The sequence below is a fragment of the Gymnoscopelus braueri genome, assembly GCF_963280865.1.
Source record: "Gymnoscopelus braueri genome assembly, chromosome: 21".
NCBI classification, from domain to species: domain Eukaryota; kingdom Metazoa; phylum Chordata; class Actinopteri; order Myctophiformes; family Myctophidae; genus Gymnoscopelus; species Gymnoscopelus braueri.
Genome location: NC_137623.1, coordinates 8141541 through 8159586, shown reverse-complemented (window position 1 = coordinate 8159586; position 18046 = coordinate 8141541). Strand labels below are relative to the sequence as shown.

The 18046-nt window shown below is 40.3% G+C and overlaps 1 long non-coding RNA gene across 1 annotated transcript; it reads right to left on the bottom strand.

Annotated features, from left to right (window-relative positions):
* Window positions 1-1098: 1098 nt before the first annotated feature.
* On the bottom strand, window positions 1099-9018 carry LOC308077098. The gene is made up of 4 exons (XR_013932358.1): window positions 8551-9018; window positions 4507-4668; window positions 1338-1430; window positions 1099-1202 (listed from the first exon to the last, which is right to left on the bottom strand). It is a non-coding gene; the product is annotated as an uncharacterized lncRNA (long non-coding RNA).
* Between the last annotated feature and the right edge of the window lie 9028 nt (window positions 9019-18046).

Here is an 18046-nt window from a genome sequence, read left to right as displayed (position 1 = left end):
ACCAATTATATGAATATAGGTTGAAAATGGGTGAAGTCGTCCTTTAACGACTTTTCCTTAAGATTGATTGAAATGAGCTAGGTATAAGAGAGCAGTTTGCTGTAATTAACCCCACTGTTAACCGCATGAACTCTAGCCCTAACCCTATTCTGGGGCAAAAATTCTGCGAAAATAGCAGATCTACAAGCTCACAAAGCGTCACAACGTGTTGCGTTGTGACACATTGTGAGCTTGTAGATCTGCTATCCTCGGTGTAGAGATTTGGTGTAGAGGAAAATAAGTAGGCTAAGGGACCAATAATAGACCCATGAAGGACCCTGTTCAATTTAAATGGGGTTAAAGCTCCGAGGATACTTGACATGCATGTTGACTGTTGTTTTAACAGTTTGCAGTTTTCATTTTCTCCACATATAGTTATTGTGAAGATTAACTATGATTATATTATAGTCATTCATTGTTAATCTCCTCCATGTGTACTGTGGTCCTACTGGTTGGTCAGGGTGTTCAGTGGGGAGGGAACTGGAGGAGATAGTGTGAACCTCTGTGTACGTTATGCTCTCCTGGTCAAACTCCCACTGTCAGCAGAAAAGTACCATCTGGGAACTCCAGATGTGTCAGAGGAGGCATGTTGTTGTCTACAACGTTTACAATTTTTAGCTGGTTAGACGAAAAATTAAGAAATGTCCAAATTTGCCAAAACAGCTTTTTGGTTCATTTGCATAATAATAAATATATGTTTTAAATACTTGTGTTGACAATGTTATTTGCAAAACCACGTTAACTACATTAATACTATAATTAATACCCTATTATGCTTAGTTGACCAGGGTCCCCCAGGGCTCTACGTACAACATGTTGCACTTAATGGATTGTGAGCTTATAGATCAGCTATTTTCTTCACGTCAGAATAGGGACACTAGGGTTCATGATGGGGTTACCTGGCATCACTATTTTGCAAACTTGTGATTTTTTTAAATGTATTTTTTATCACTGAATGAACAGTTAAATCGTAGACATTAATTTGGGACCGCTACATCGGAGCTCATGTAGTCATTAGAACATGTAAATAAATGTCATGGAGAGAATATTAGGTTCTTGCCTGGCTGTTAGCTGACTCATATATGTTCCTCTCTATGTTCTGAGCCCGAGGCACCAGGTTCTTCCTGTCCTCAGCTGGGTCTCCTGTTGACATGGACTCTACACTGCTCACCAACACACAGAGAATGACAGACAGATTCAACTCATCATTCAATAAGTGATAATTGTTCAGTTGGGGTCAGGAAAACGGTGAGCACACAATGTATTGGTTCTGCTTTCTGTGTGATGTGAACACTCACAGCATGTTGACATTGAAGTCACGGCAGCTCTGTGTGATGTCTTCAAGCCAAGACTTCCGCATGTCTGTTGCAGAGAGAGGGAGGGCTGTGATGCTGAGCGAAAGAAAATGATAGGCAAGACAAAGAGACAGAAGGAGTAGGGAGAAACATTTAGGAACACATATTATTATGATATTATGACATAATATTATATGGTGGAAACATATATATATATATATATATATATATATATATATATATATATATATATATATATATATATATATATATATATATATATATATATAAAAATTATATATTATGTATAAATTAAACAATTTTTTGTTAGGCAAGAACCTAATATTCTCTCCATGACATTTATTTACATGTTCTAATGACTACATGAGCTCCGATGTAGCGGTCCCAAATTAATGTCTACGATTTAACTGTTCATTCAGTGATAAAAAAAAAGCATTACAAAAAATCCAGGGTTTTTTACGCGAGGCGCTCCTCCTCGCGAGGAGGAGGAGGAGGAGGAGGAGGGGCTTTGATGCGAGGCGGCGAGAGGAGGAGGAGGAGGCGCGAGGCGGGGCTTTGATGCGAGGCGGACCTGGCTTTTGTTGTTCCCCCCCACATAACAACCAGGAAGCTACGCTAGGGGAACGCTGAACAAGCGTTCACACGCACACGTGATAATAGTTATTGTCCATGACGGAGGCGCACCGACTTAGCAGAGCTTGAGGCCGAGGAGGCGCGCCCGAGCGCCTCCAGGCGCGAGTGCCCGCGCCGACCGGCCGATGGTCTGCTAGTCGAATCAGCGCCGTCCGAGTTGTAAATCGATAGGGTGAGAATAGATCTTTTCATGGGTTATTATCCACGTGTGCGTGTGTGTCGTGGATAAACTAAAACAAATGTTAAAAGCCAGAACACAATAAAATTATCTCAACAATCATGCTTTCAATAAACCAAATTGAAAGCATGAGCATGAGTGTGCGTGCATGCGTGCGTGCATGCGTGCGTGCATGCGTGCGTGCACACACATGCACGTTCATGTCTATGCATGTCTATGCACGTAGTGTGGCTTGCATTGCCCTCTAGTGTTGGTTCTACAGAATTGCCTGGGGGGGGGGCGGTGAAAACGAGCGCTCCTTTTTCAATTTCCCTGGAATGCCAATCTCCCTGTAACATATATATCACACACATATGTATATTAAACCATTGTTTGTACCATTGCTGTGCCTCTGTTATAGAGCTACATGATTATGGCAAAACTTATAATCACTATAATGGATCCGTACTGAGATCCAGGGCCGGCCGCTGCCATAAGCAATATAAGCGGTCGCTTAGGGCCATATTTTACTTTCATATTGTAATATGTCATGTATCTCCTATCCAACAACTAGCGTTATTATTTTAGTATGCAATAAAAAATGACAATGATTTTATAATGGGGGTGTTTGGGGGGGTGGGCCACCCCAAAAAAATCTTGCTTAGGGCCACGAAAATCCTAGGGCCGGCCCTGCTGAGATCAGTTATTTAAATTAAAACATAATATGTATTTATTGTGTATAATTATTGATTTATCACTAATTAAATAAATATTAATTCAGGAAATTAAAACAAATATTGAATAGCCTAACAAAAGGCAATATGTCTGCAGTTGCATTATTGCACATAGTCAAAATGCATTAATGCCCCGCCCCCTACTATACTAACCTACTGACCATGATACTAACATGATACTGACATGATCCTAACATGCTACTGTCAGTTATTTTATTTGGTGTTATTATTTTATTTGTATATCACTTTATTCCTATATAGTCTTATTTGCTCATTTCAACACCCAATTAAAACAAAAGTTAAAGGGGGATGTTTATAATTGTTATTACTCATGTACATGACTTTTGTTCTAAATAAAACAAATCATTAGGAAAAACAAATACAATTTAATTGACAGTAAAGGACAAAATCGTAAATCGAGTTATTGAAAAATGTCATTGACATTGATATTTCAATGACAAGTTGATCCTTAATGTCAAAACAAATATCAGAAATGAATGAAACATTTCAGAATTAGTCGAGTTAGACTTATTGTCTCCGCCAGGTCGAAAGGCATGGCCGAGACTATGTTTTGCATCCTGTCTGTCCGTCCGTGTGTCTGTGTGTGTGTGTGTGTGTGCGTGTCTGTCTGTGAACAGCTAATCTCCAGCACAGTTGGCCCGGTCGCTGCGAAAACTGTGCACACACACTTCCTGGAGCCAAAACTAAACCCAAAGCCAAACCTCTGCCCCACATTTTTCAGATTGGCCTGTTATACCGCCACCAGGAGGCCAATTTTTGCTAAAATAAATTGTGTGCCACAAAATGTTGAAATCAGTCTCATGGTGGCGCTAAAACAGGCCGATTCGCATTTTTACCTATAACTGCACCGATCTGTGTGAAACCTTGCACTCACACTCCCTAGAGGCCAAGGAAAGGCCTTTGCCCTGCATTTTTCACATATGCCTTTTAGAGGCATGCAAATCATGAATGCAGTATCCGATTGCCATCAAAGGCCTAAGAAGAAATGGCATCCTTTTCACATTGGCCTATTATAGTGCCACCAGGAGGCCACAATAACCTACCTGACCTGATGGAGACCTGCATGTGCTCCGAGGAGCACTTTTTCTGCACCTGTTTTTACTCATAACAATGAAGGTCTTCGGAATAGCAAAATGACCTTTCAAATTCACCTAAAATGGTCATAACAATATCAGAAATGAATTCCACACACCACAATTAGTCGAAATGGAGGTATTACATGTGTATATAAACTCGAAAACAAAAAAAGTTAGATTTTCATCATAGCCGATGGCGGACATATTTGATTTGGCCATTGCGCCATTCGTGGCAATATGGCAGACAAGCACCTTGGTGATTTTTCATGTCTAGGGACTCACTGACTCAGTTCAAGTGAGAAATTCCCCCAACACCAAATTGCAAACGGGTCTACAGGATAGGTACAGGACTATACTGCATTCATAATAACTTATCGATAGCAAAATAATTTTTATTTTATTTTAATAATGTGCACATGCAACTTATGAGATCACTTTGTCATGTTATAGTGTTTTGTATATTGTATAGTCACAGTGTTATAGTGTGTATAGTGTTATAGTGTGTACATTGTATAGGAGGATTCACATACTTTGTGTGTAGAGGTCTAGGTTCATTAGTGACGTCAGGAGGTTTTCCTTTAGACCAGTCACTCTTCATAGACACACAGCTGGATGTTGAAGACTCTGGTCTGTCTGTTCCCTCCTCCTCCTCTCTCTCCACACACTGACTCATCGTTTGGTCTTTATTAAACCTGTCAATGTTACAGTCAATGAAATAGACAAGAAAACAGGAAATGCTGAATACATGTGCACAAGGCATTAGTGGCATCATGCCCATTGAACGTTTACGCTACTATTATGTTATACTGGTATGTTAGAAACATTTAATAACATGGTTCAAACTTATTCTTCTAGTTATGTCATAGATCATACCCCAAACACAGCCGCTTTCCCTGTAGCAGTGGTAACCAACTGGTATATCGCGATCGGCACGTCGATTGTAAAAGCCGTCACAGTAGATCACAATACACATTTAGATTTGTGTATTGTGATGGCCATTCATTTCAATGAAAGTTAGCCGACAGCCCGACACTGTGGCGCTGGCTTGAAGCCCAGTCTGGTATTTGTTGAAGCTGTCCTGTGAGCCAATCAGATCTCAGTAAAAATGTGGATTAGTCTAAAGAGGGAGTGGTCGCTCGTGTAACCCCTCAAATTATTGAAAGTGGACAGACCCATACTACTAGGAGTCTGCAGTCTGCAGACCACGTCTTTTCCTCTGCAGGCAACATCGTTAACAAAAATCACACCCAGTGTGAAGTGGGCGGTGTGGTCATCACAGTGGTCATCATGGTGATGGAAGCTCACTTCAAAAAAGAAATACATTTATTGAAAAGAATCTTTATTGGTCATCATAGTGATGGAAGCTCACTTCCAAAAAAATACATTTTTGGAAGTCCATAATATTATTTATAGGTTATTAATGTCATCATGTGTCTCGCTATTCAATCACAGTGCTGAATAGAGTCAGCCAATAGAGTCAGCCAATCACAGTACAGCTAAATAAGATGTCCCAACCCCACTTATAGGGGCGGCTACACCGCCCAAAAACGCTCAGCACTCGCACTCGGGAAGAAAATAGACCAATATTCAAATTTAATGTCTGAGAAATGTTAACCGCCCTAGTACTGACCAGCTGTCAGTTAAAATGCAGGAGGTGTTTACATTTCCTACAGGTGGAGGTTGTTGAAAATAAATGTGACATTGAATAAAATAGAATAAATCAACCAATCAATTGAGAATATCTAAATGTGAATATTCTTTGAAATGTGTAACTCGGTATTATGCTTTAAAGAGAAGATATCTGTAATATCAATTAATTTCATGTCCCTGTTTCTTGTTTAAAAAGTGTAAACTTTCCTAACATTTTGACATATTTATAAATGTTTTCCTAATATTTTGGCATTGATTACACAGCTATCCGTGTTTATCCTTATTGTATTTAGAATACTAGCCTTTGTGTGGTGGGTGTATGCACATACTGCCTGTTAGTAATATGTTAATGTCTTAGTCGTGGTATTTTTTGGAACACAATTTATAGAGGGAGATCTCGGCTCACACATTGGAATAAAAAGTGCTCATTGCTTGAAAAGGTTGGTTACCACTGCCCTATAGCATGGGTTTTCAACTGGGGGTCCTGGACCATTAGGGGGTAAATGGTGCATTTATATAGCGCTTTTATCCAAAGCGCTTTACATAGATTGTGCATTACATTCACCCATTCACACACACATTCATACACCGATGGCGGAGGAAACCTTGCAAGGCACCAACCTGCTCATCGGGAGCAATTAGGGGTTCAGCGTCTTGCTCAAGGACACTTCGACACTAACTCTGGGGGAGCCCCCCAGCCCGGGATCAAACTGGTTTCCAGTTGACTCTACCCGGCCACTCTACCCCTGAGCCACTGCCGCCCCTCAGAGGGTCCTCTGACCTCCTCCTCAGAGTTACAATACAAGCCAAATCTATGTGTGATAAGAAGTAATTTTTTTACATTAAAGGGATATTTCACTTTCAAAACTAATTTGGGTCATTTTATCGTCTACTCAGGCTTTTGTGAGCCCCCCAGAAAGTTTTTAAGTTGCTTGATTCAGTATTTAGATATTTGATATTCATTTTATTAGACACACCCCCTTCCTGTACAAACCCATTATAACTTCAAACTCCATCTTTAACATGTTAGATTAATCAAAAAATCAAAAACACCCGTCCTTGGTTCTGGTGACTCATCCTGCCCTCCTAATACGTGAGGGGGCCGTGTTTTTCCGATTACTTTTTTCATTTATTTTATTACATTTTTTTATTGTATTAAAAACATTTATTTTCCCCAATATATATATATATATATATATATATATATATATATATATATATATATATATATATATATATATATCAAAAATAAATGAAAAAAGTTATTGAAAGAACACGTCTCCTCACGTATTAGAAAGACCAGTCACCAAGATCAGTCACCAGAACCAAGGACAGGTGTTTCCGATTAATCTAACATGGTTAAAATGGAGTTTGAAGTTACAATGGGTTTGTATAGGAAGGGGGCGTGTCTGATAAAATGAATATCAAATATCTAAATACTGAATCAAGCAACTTAAAAACTTTCCGGGGTGCTCCCAAAAGCCTGAGTAGACGATAAAATGACCAAAATGTTTTTTTAAAGTGAAATATCCCTTTAAGCACTTGAACTCACAAGACACAACATTATACAGTGCCGCAACATCTGAGCAAGCTGTAACTGACTCTTTAAGAAGTGCCTTAATAGACATCTATAAATGGATTGAATGCAACAAGTTGGTGTTAAATATCTCTAAGACAAAGGCCATTGTGCTTGGATCTAGACACATGTTGGGCAAGAATCCTCTGTTAAAACTGTCAATTGGTACCACACAAATTGAACAAGTGAACACAATAAAACTTCTGGGAGTAACTATTGACAGCTCTTTATCTTGGTCTAAACAGATAAACAATATTGTCATCAAAATGGGAAGAGGAATAGGGATGACTAGGAAGTGTTCTGGTTTCATCACTACCTCTACAATGAAATCAGTTATTCATTCTTTAGTTCTGTCCAACTTAGAATATTGCCCTGTAATCTGGTCGTCAGCTTCAAAATCTGACATGAAAAAATTACAGGTTGCTCAGAATAAAGCGGCTCGTCTGGCACTAGGATGTTCATACAGGACAAGTATAAGCTATATGCATGAACATCTGGCATGGCTTATGGTTGAACAGAAAATATCGGTGAGTCTTCTAATGCTACTGCGGAACATTATTAGCACCAATAAGCCGCCTAGCTTGGCTAAACAGTTACACATGACTTCAGAACATGGGTACAACACCAGAGGAGCAGCTTCTGGTAATTTAAGAACAAAAACAGCACCAAAAACAAATGTTCTAAAACTCACTGGTATATATAGGTCAATAGAACTCTGGAATGCTCTGCCCAAAAACATCTTATGTACATCCATAACAAAATTACTTTAAAAAAACAAATCAAGAGATACCTTCAAAGTAACTTGTCAAGTATGTAACTGTTATTTGTTTAATTTGACTGGATTGTTGGATTTGATTTTAAAATGTTAATTTGTCTTTTTGTATTCATTTTTATTTGTATTGTTTATTTAAATTTTTTAATTTTTACTATTATTTGTATTTTGTAGTTGTAGGCCTACATTTGTATTGGATTTGCTTTGTTCAGGACCCCAGGAAGACTAGAGGCTCATTCATGTGACTCTAATGGGGATCCTTTAATAAACAAACAATAAACAAACCCTAGCATCCATATTCTGACCGTAACAGCCTGCGAGAATAGCAGATCTATAAGCTCGTAACGCGCTGTGACATGTTGTGAGCTTGTAGATCTGCTATTTTTGGTGAAGAGGTTTGGTGTAGAGGGGGGAAAAGAGCAGACCAAGTACAGAGCCAAAGGTCAGGTTTGCTAAGTATTGAGGGTTTAATTGTTAAAATGTCTGAAAATACACATTGACATGAATCCAACATTTTATTAGAAAAGAAAATGTGTGAACAAACAAACAAAAACATTAATTGACACAACATCTCACCCTTATATGAACGTAGTGGAGGACTGTGTTTACTTCTTCGCCTTCGTTGTTGTTTTATGGCATCACAATGCGTCACAATGCAACAAAATAATAATAAAAAACATAATTTAATAAATAAAGTGTCCATTCAACGTGACTAAAATAAAAAAAAAACCACTCAAAGTAATCCCATTAATTCCCAGTTCGCAAATTGTCCGCTCTGTTATAGGCCTTCTACTCCGAAGCTGGAGTAGGTGTGCATTCCTCTCCTAACACATTGTCCAGGTCCTCTCCACTGACATCCTCAACCTTCGACAATCTCCTTGCTGCATCCAGAATCATCTTTATTCTTTCCGATTTCCCTTTTATTTCCACTGCACAGTTAATAACCACAGCGATGAACGCCAAAAATCTTTTCCTGTCATACAGATACCCCTCTCAGCTGATTTCTCCTTTCCTCCTGTTGTTCTACCTCTCCTGCCTCGTTCCTTTCTTCACTCCCTTCCACTCTCTTCACTGCTTCAGCATAGGACATTCCTGTTACCTGTCTTGTGCACTTTGACCTCCTTTATCTTCCTGCGAACTGTGTTTACTTCCTACTGAGTTCAGTTCAGCGTTGCCAGATTGTGTGACAGAAACAAGCAACCAGGTCTATGAAAACAAGCCCAAAGGAAGCAATAGGCCACATGATAACACGCACACGCGCACACACACACACACACACACACACACACACACACACGCACACACACACACACACACACACACACACACACACACACACACACACACACACACACACACACACACACCTAGCAAAATGATTTAATAATATAGCATCAACATCAGTTTTACAACTTACACTATATACAACAGCTATTTGAAAATAGCCAATCTACAACCTCACAATCAGTTACTACTGTTGTTTCTACTATGGGCTACTGTTGTTTCCATTGGGTCTGTGACCACATACATTAATTTGGGCACCCTTGACATGAAAATGTTTGACAACGACTAGTTAACTACATTAGGAAGTCAGAATAATAAGCAACTACACTTTAGAAACAAGGCCAAAAAAAAACCTGCAACCCACGACTACCAATATGTAAAAGCCACTTGACAGAATAACAAGGCCAAAGTGGCTTATAATAAGCAGACATGGCAACACTAGTGCTGTTCTGTGTGTATGATGTTTCCTGATGCACAGCAGTGATGTCATAACATTCAGTTGGTGCCACATCAGAGTTGAGGATGTATTGTACCTTCTACTTTTTATATTATATGTACTTAAGTTATGTGATGGTTTTGTATCATTATGAGTCAAACATATTCTTCTCATTTTGGCATACATCATTCTTCAAAAAGTCACACACACCCCTTTCCCTGTGACATTGGTTCCTTCCAAAAGTTGTGCAATAGCATGTATGCCAGGCAGTGTGTGTGTGTGTGTGTGTGTGTGTGTGTGTGTGTGTGTGTGTGTGTGTGTGTGTGTGTGTGTGTGTGTGTGTGTGTGTGTGTGTGTGTGAGACAGACAGAGGGAGAGCTAGAGAGAGAGAGAGAGAGAGAGTGAGAGAGAGTGAGAGAGACTGGACTTTTACTTGTAACAGAGTGTTTCTACATTGCAGTATTGATCCTTTTACTTAAGTAAAGAAATTGAGTACTTTTCCCAGCACTGTCAGTTTATGAGAACACATTTTCTTCAGAATAACGAACAGCTTAGGCATACTGCCCAGTCTGCCCACAAATGGACACTTCAGAATAATACCTCATAACGTTGCTCAGTCAGCTGACCTGTTCAGGCAACACATCTAAATACTGTCAGGCAGAAACCCTGTATCTCCATAATATATATATATATATTATATATATATATATATATATATATATATATATATATATATATATATATATATATATATATATATATATATATATATATATATATATATATATATATATATATACGATACGATACGATACGATACGATACGATACGATAATACTTTATTGTCAGTTCACACTGACATTTGTCTTGCGACACAGCAGCCATGTATGCAACAATAAACATGACATAAGAAAACAAAACAAAATACATACATAAAGACATACAAAGACAAGAGCAATGTCCACCTCTCAGCCTACCCCAAGCCTACAACTCCTGATTAAGCCTCAATGTCGTCTGATGGACAAAGGACCTCTTCAGTTTGACCTTATTGTATGTAGGAACACTGTATCTCCTTCCTGAAGGCAGCAACCTATATTCTCCATACAAAGCATGGCTTGTGTTTGAAGTGATATTCCTTGCCAACCTTATCATACTGTCATTATACGTAGATGTATAGAGCCTCTGAAGTGGTTGTCCAACAATCTTTGAACAAATGTTCAGTTGCTGCAGCAGTTGTGACTTTAAGGCTACAGACAGACATCCATACCAGGTGGTACTACAGTACTGAAGAACACTCATAATAACAGAAGTGAAAAACAAAAGAACAATCTGTCTACTAGCACCAAAAGATCTCAGGTGGCGAAGGAAATAGACTCTTTGCTTTGTCTTCTTACCCACTGATTCAATCTGGTCTTTCCATGACAGAAGGTGGTCAATTACTACTCCTAGGTATGTATACGAACATACATATCATCATATACATATCATATATATCATGTTCGTCCTTCGCGTGCTTGTCTTGTGAGCGCGAAGATGGCTGATGAGGCCGATCCTCGCACGAAATGTCCGGTTGCAGTGAGGGCATGTGATGGCTGAAGGATGGCTGGGTGAGAGGGAGGAACTGGCTCTGGTTTTGCGGAGCTGTCGCTTCAGTTCAGCTTCATGGATGCGGCGCTTTTCAGACTCTGCTACACCATGCTTGACTGCAGAGCGCCAGTTGGAGCGGTGTTGGGCATCGGCCTCCCAGGTCTCTGGATCCAGACCACAGCTTTTGAGACTCGCCTTTAGGGTGTCCTTATAGCGTTTCCACTGGCCGCCGCGTGAGCGCTTGCCATGGTGTAGTTCACCGCACAGCAGCCTTTTTGGTAGGCGTTCATCTGGCATGCGGCAGACATGGCCAGCCCATCTCAGCTGGGAGCGCTTGAGCATGGCATAGATACTCTCCATTTCAGCCCTGTGGAGGACCTCAGTGTCTGGGACCTTGTCCTGCCATTTGATGCTGAGCAGCCTCCTGAGGCATCTCATATGGAAGGCATTGAGCTGCTTTGCATGCCGGCTATACACAGTCCATGTCTCACAGGCGTACAGCATGGAGGGGAGGACAGCAGCACGGTATACTTTCAGTTTAGTCTTTAGACTGAGCCCTCTACGCTCCCAGACAGAAGCGCGAAGTCTGCCGAAGGCGGCGCTTCCATGGGCTACCCTGTGCATGACCTCCTCATCGATGTTGCCCACGCGAGATAGGGTGCTACCTAAGTAGACAAACTTTTCAGCAGCTTTAAGGTGTTCACCACCCTCCTAGAGGGTGGACGGGTGAGTGGGTGAACGTCACAAACGTAACATGTGGACCTGCAAGGCGCACAGTTGCTCCGATCCACACCAAACTTGGCACCAACACTGGTCACGGGTCTGCCATCACAATAGCAACACCAGGGACGGGGCCCCTGGGTGCAACAGGCACACCATTGCTCCGCCACCTCTGTGTTCCTATTGGCTGGGGTTTAAACAGCCATAACTCCAGTTCCCGGCATGATAAACGCCCTTAACGTGGTAGGTGCTCTTAAACGGCCAATAGGGACATGCTGTAATTGCTTAAGCCCGCCCCCTCTATGTTATTATTGGCTGGCCTTTAAACAGCCATGTTTGGGGGCACGGTGGCGCAGTCGGTAGCGCTGTCGCCTCACAGCTAGAAGGTCCTGGGTTTTATTCCCGCAGGGGACGCTGTGGGCGCTGGGGGTGTGTTCTTTCCTCCGTGTTCTTTCCTCATCAGTGCCCATACCCTAGGTGGGGTTGGTGAAAGGTCCTTTTTGTGTGGAGTTTGCATGTTCTCCCTGTGTCTCCTAGGGTAGGTACCCTCACAAAAACATGCAGTAATCCTGGTCATTATACTGCCTCACCCTGGCCAGCCGGGGTGCCTGATGGAGGGGAAAGGAACTGGTTGGAATAAAGTGTTCCTTCCACGCGCTACGTCCAACCAGGGAAACTCTCCCCTGTCAGGTGACAAGAAGGTCAGTTGGCTCTCATGCATTGAAGGAGGCATGAGCTCGGCCCTGGCTTCCCTAGGTTGGCAGAGGGAAGGTAGTGGCCAGGATTACATAAACAATTGGCACTGGGTATAAAAAATGGGGTTACAAAATCATGGGATAAAAAAAAACTGCCATGACTCCAGTTCCCAGGATGCTAAACGCCCCAAAATTGGTAGGTGCTCTAAGACGGCCAATTGGGACAGGCTGTAAATGCTTAAGCCCCACCCCCTATGGGGGCCGTGTTTTTTCTTGAACTTTTTTCATTTCTTTTTTTATATATTTATTTAATGTGTATTTTATTTGAAAGTGAAATATCCCTTTAGCACTTCAAATGGCCATACTTGACCAACAGTGACCATTGCTCCTATCAGTGCAACACAGGACTACGTTTGAAGGCCGCATAACGGCCTGAAAATCTATTTAAAAATAAAACAACAGACAGGTACATACATTCATTAAAATAAAGCAACAGTCAGTGCATCCATTCATTAAAGTAAACAACAGACAATTAGTACATCCATTCATTAAATTCTAGTTTGTATAAATTAAATGATTTAAAATATAAAAACTGATTTTACTTCCATGATATCCTCAGGCAGGTCAACGTCTCATGTAGTGTCTGCAAATAGACACTAGATGGCATCCAAACACAAGTCAATAAGGGTTTTGATCACTCATTAAAAAACTATGGTATAAAGTAACTATTTGTACATTTATTCAAGTACTGTACCTAAGTACAAGTTTGATTACTTAAGTATAAGGTCTCTACAGTTGACCACTGACCACTGCATTTTTAAAATAGTTTTTCAATCGCTGCATGTATTTTTGTATTGTTTGTATTGTGACATTGTTGTTTCTACTGCTGTGTTGTATAGCACTTTGGTTGGCTTCGGTCATTTGAAAAGCGCTCTATAAATAAAATTTGAGTTGAGTTGAGTTTAGTACAGTTATACATTCATGTGTTCAATGATGTCAAATCAATCAACCCTAATCAAAACAATGCATAAGCTGGTTATTGCATTTGCACCATATCAATGTATATGTCGTGTTCATTTGTTAATGTATTGCTTTTTTCCAAACCGGCCCCTCGGGTCTTCAAGTGCTGACCTGCTCGAGGTGCCTACAATGACATAAAAAAAACACGGTGAAGCAGCATTTTGCTTCTACGGGCCGACAGCGTAGAATAAACTCCCATTACACCTAAGACAGGCAGCCTCTGTGGATATCTTTAAAGCACAGCTCAAGACCTACTTCTTCACTCTTGCTTTTAGCTGATTTTTTTGTTGATTTTTAAATCTCTGTGTTGTTACCCATGTTCTCACTGTATTGCCTGATTCACTGCCTTTTGCTATTATTTTAATGTTATTTTTTAGCTTTTGTTTTTCTTTTTTTGCCTTATTGTTAAATTGGTTGTAACTGTAATTGTATTCTTGCTCTGTAAAGCACTTTGAGCTGCATTTCATGTCATGAAAGGTGCTATACAAATAAAGTGTATTATTATTATTATTATTATTATTATTGGTTTCATTTGTGTGTTATTTGCTTCAGAATGAGAAGTGATGTGGCTATGTTGCAATCAAAACTCAAGTTCACTTCAATCATGGTCATGAAAACTGCTGCTAGTATTTCAAAGATAATACATCATAATTTTGCAGCTTCATGGACAACTAATGAAGTGTTTTTAAAAGCATAAACTAAACCTGTAATCATTAATAATATACTAAGTTTGAAACCCCAACAATTACAGACAATGACATGTGTGTAAATACTTTATTGATATTACAAACTGACAATGATATTACACCATGTAGGAGCCATCTGCTTCCAGACCAAACGTCAACAACACTTTGGTTCACAGGAAAGTGATGGCCATTTGGAGACATTGTATGAACCGGTAACCATTAGGCCTTACCGGTTAATTAAACGTTAACCGTTAAGGAAATGTGTTAAAAAAAAAGGTATTTACCCATTAAAAAAAGAAATATACACCAGGTCCATAATCAAATTAGCTATTTACACATTACAAATACCAATACAACGAGGAAGAAGAAGATTTCAACAAATTGTTTTCCATAAGAAATAGTTTTATGTTAGCAGTGAAACGGGGGATTCATACATTCACATGTCTAGGATGCTATACCCTGCAGTGCTGTGAAGTAAACGGGACCGAATATAGGCTAATAGATAATAAATAAACCTTAGCCTACCCAAAGAATTAGCCTATAAATAAATTAAATCGGCAACATTCGTGCTTTACAATCAACAAAACTAGAACCAACATTCACATTGACTGGCAGCGCGAGGCCGCAGCAACGCAAGGCTTACAGAACAGATCAATTCCCATGTAAACATGTTATGTAATAGTAAAATGATTAGTAAATAATCGTTATAGTATATACGTTATAGTAATTAACAACAAAACAATATAGTCAATAAACGAAAACAAGTTGAATTATTCAGCTGTGAGAGGAATAGCAATAATAAAGTTGACTAGAAAATTAAATAAACAGGCCTGGCCTTTTGGCCTATAACTTGTTAAAATAAATATGAAATAGCCTATAGTTCCCCAACTTTCTAGTAATGAAAAACAAAATACTTAGGCGAAAACAGAAACATGCATTGAATCATCCAGCTCTGAGGATGAGCAATTAGCAGATTAACAAAATAAAATAAAGACCTGGCCTACCATATGACAGCGTTCCGCTTGTTTAATGTCTACTGGTTTTTGTTTAAAAAAATCAACATGTCCACATGCTCCGGGGTTAATCTGGTTGGCTGTTGACTGTAAGACCCGCTGTGGAGAACATCCGTTCAGATGGCATCGAGGTTCCAGGGACGCAAAGGTAGCGCCTCGCTAATGTACCCAGCCTCGGAAAGCGGCCCTGATTTGTTTTCCACCATTGAAGTGGGTTGGTGTCTCCATCCAACCAATGTGTCCAACTTGTGTTTTCATCTACCTAAAAAACAAAGAAGCAGTACACTGGACTGAAGGTATTTTAAATACATCAGTAAAGTTCTACATCAACCCAAGATGTTTAGAGAGGCACGTGTCCAGATCACAGAGAATCAATATCATGCTTGAACTTGCATCAGGTCCTTTGTGCCTCACTGTGTCGACGACAAAACGTGCCTTTTCTTTTTTCGCCTGGATCTCAGCAGCCGTCTCCCGCTCAGCATCGGTTAACACCTTCTTTGCGAAAAGTTTGTCCAGGAGACAGTTGAGATTGGGAAGAGAAACGCTGTCAATGAAGCTGTCCCGCACAGAATACAGTCTCTCTTCCACTTCAAGACTCAGTGTGCGTTGAACTTGTTCTTTTCTTAAAAAAGGACCTGAAAGTTTTACATTGCCTTTCCATTGACAGTTGGAGGTGTTGCTGTTACTTAAAAGCAACGTAATACGCTTAAACTGTTCCTCTAAAATCACTTCAAATGTTACAATGTAATTCTGATAGGAATCATGAACTTCAAATACTGCACTAAGGGGTTCAATTGTGATGGAATCATGTTGAGGGGAAGAGGAGAGGGTGTATTCTTCATTTGGGATTAGTGTACAGGGAGGCTTTTCAATGTAAATCTCTTCTCCAACTAGCTTCCTCCTTTTGTTCTTCACTTCATCCAGTACAACGTTCCTTGGTAGCAGCAATACTTTCAGGGTTGAGTCGTCATCACCATTTGGTGGTGTAAAAAACAGTGCCACATTTGCCCAGATAGGATTGGTGCTGTCCTCATCATTGACGACACCATAGAGGGAAAATCCAGTTACATTTATGATAACATGAGTTTCTGTGATCACATCAGGGTAGATCAGCTCAATGCGCTCATCATCCATCACATGGACAACGTACAAGGACTTGCCTCCACCCATGGAGAGGATCTCACAATGTGGAAAGTGTAACTGACACACAGACATCTGAAGACATTTGATGTCAAACAGTGGTCCTGCAGGCCTATTCCTAAGCTGGGCTAGAAGCCTTCGGTCCCAAGGGACTGTTCTGTAAGTCACATCTCCCTCTGCCTCCATCTTAAACACCAGGCCGGTCACGCTGCATTGGAACAGTCCTGTTTGGGTGCTGTGGAACCTGTAACTTTCCTTGTTGTCCATAACAATGATATCAGGCGTAATTATCTGTGTTTTGTCCAGAAGTGTAACATCATTTAAGCTGTGGGGGCGCTTTGCTCTGAAACTTGTCTTGTTCTCTAAACATGGAATTTGGCTTAGTGAGGGTAAGCTGTGAGAACGAAGCAGAGAGATGGATTCTCCCATCATAGAATCATGTAGATCAGTTTCATCTTGGTGCTCCAATGAGTGATGCACAGAGGACAGTGACTCTGTACCAGGCTGGTCTGTGGTTGACAAATCACAGGCTGTGTCACATGACATAATTTCTTCTTGGGAATGTTGGAAAAACTGTTGTGATGTGGATGAGGAAGACAACATGGGGGAGACTATAACAACAGGGGGATACATGTTAGGTGTAATTAGTTCCTGTGAAGCATCTTGGGAGGAGGGAATATCAGACTCATCAAACTTATCTAAAGTTGAAGAGGGAAGCAGAGGGAGGTTTGAAGAGGAAAGATCACTTGTTCTGTCTTGTGTTCTCTGTAAAAAATACATGTTGGGACCGTTGAGAGTGGAGTCAGAGGATGTGCTAGGAGATGGAGAAGGAGTTTCAGTGCTTCAGTGATGCTTGATAGGATCCAGTGGGTAGATTTGGGTTTAAGACTGGGACTGAATTGGAGGGTTATCGCCAGGTGTGAAGGGGGGGTCAAACAGAGTCCCCTCAGATATCTCTGTAGCAATCTTCACACTTCTTTTGTCTCTTTCTTCATCCAACTCTGTTGTCAGTTGTTGTTACAGTGCTCATCTTCTCGTCTTTTAATTTAGTCCCAGAAACAACATGGGAATGAGTAGTTCCCTAAAAAAGAGAAAAGGAAATTAAATCATGGACATGGACCTTATCAACCACTTTGACACACTAGTAAATGGCACTCAGCTTAAACAAAGCCACACAGATGAGCTTTAATAACCCCTAATAATACTTCTGAATATTTATTTGACGCAAGTATGTTCAAATCAGAGGAACGTGACGTGTGTGAGCCATTATTCCAGGGTGAAACCAGAGAACAGCTGTCTGCCAGGGTGAGAGAAAAAGGCATTTATTATTGAATTCATTATCTATATATTATTTAAGGTAGTATTTAATTATCTTAGGGAGTTATTCAGCTGACTTGTGTTTACTTGTCTCAACCATAGAGTTATATAAGAATGGCCCCGCCCATGAGTGTCTCACAAAGAAGGCCAGAGAACTATCTATTAAATTCATGA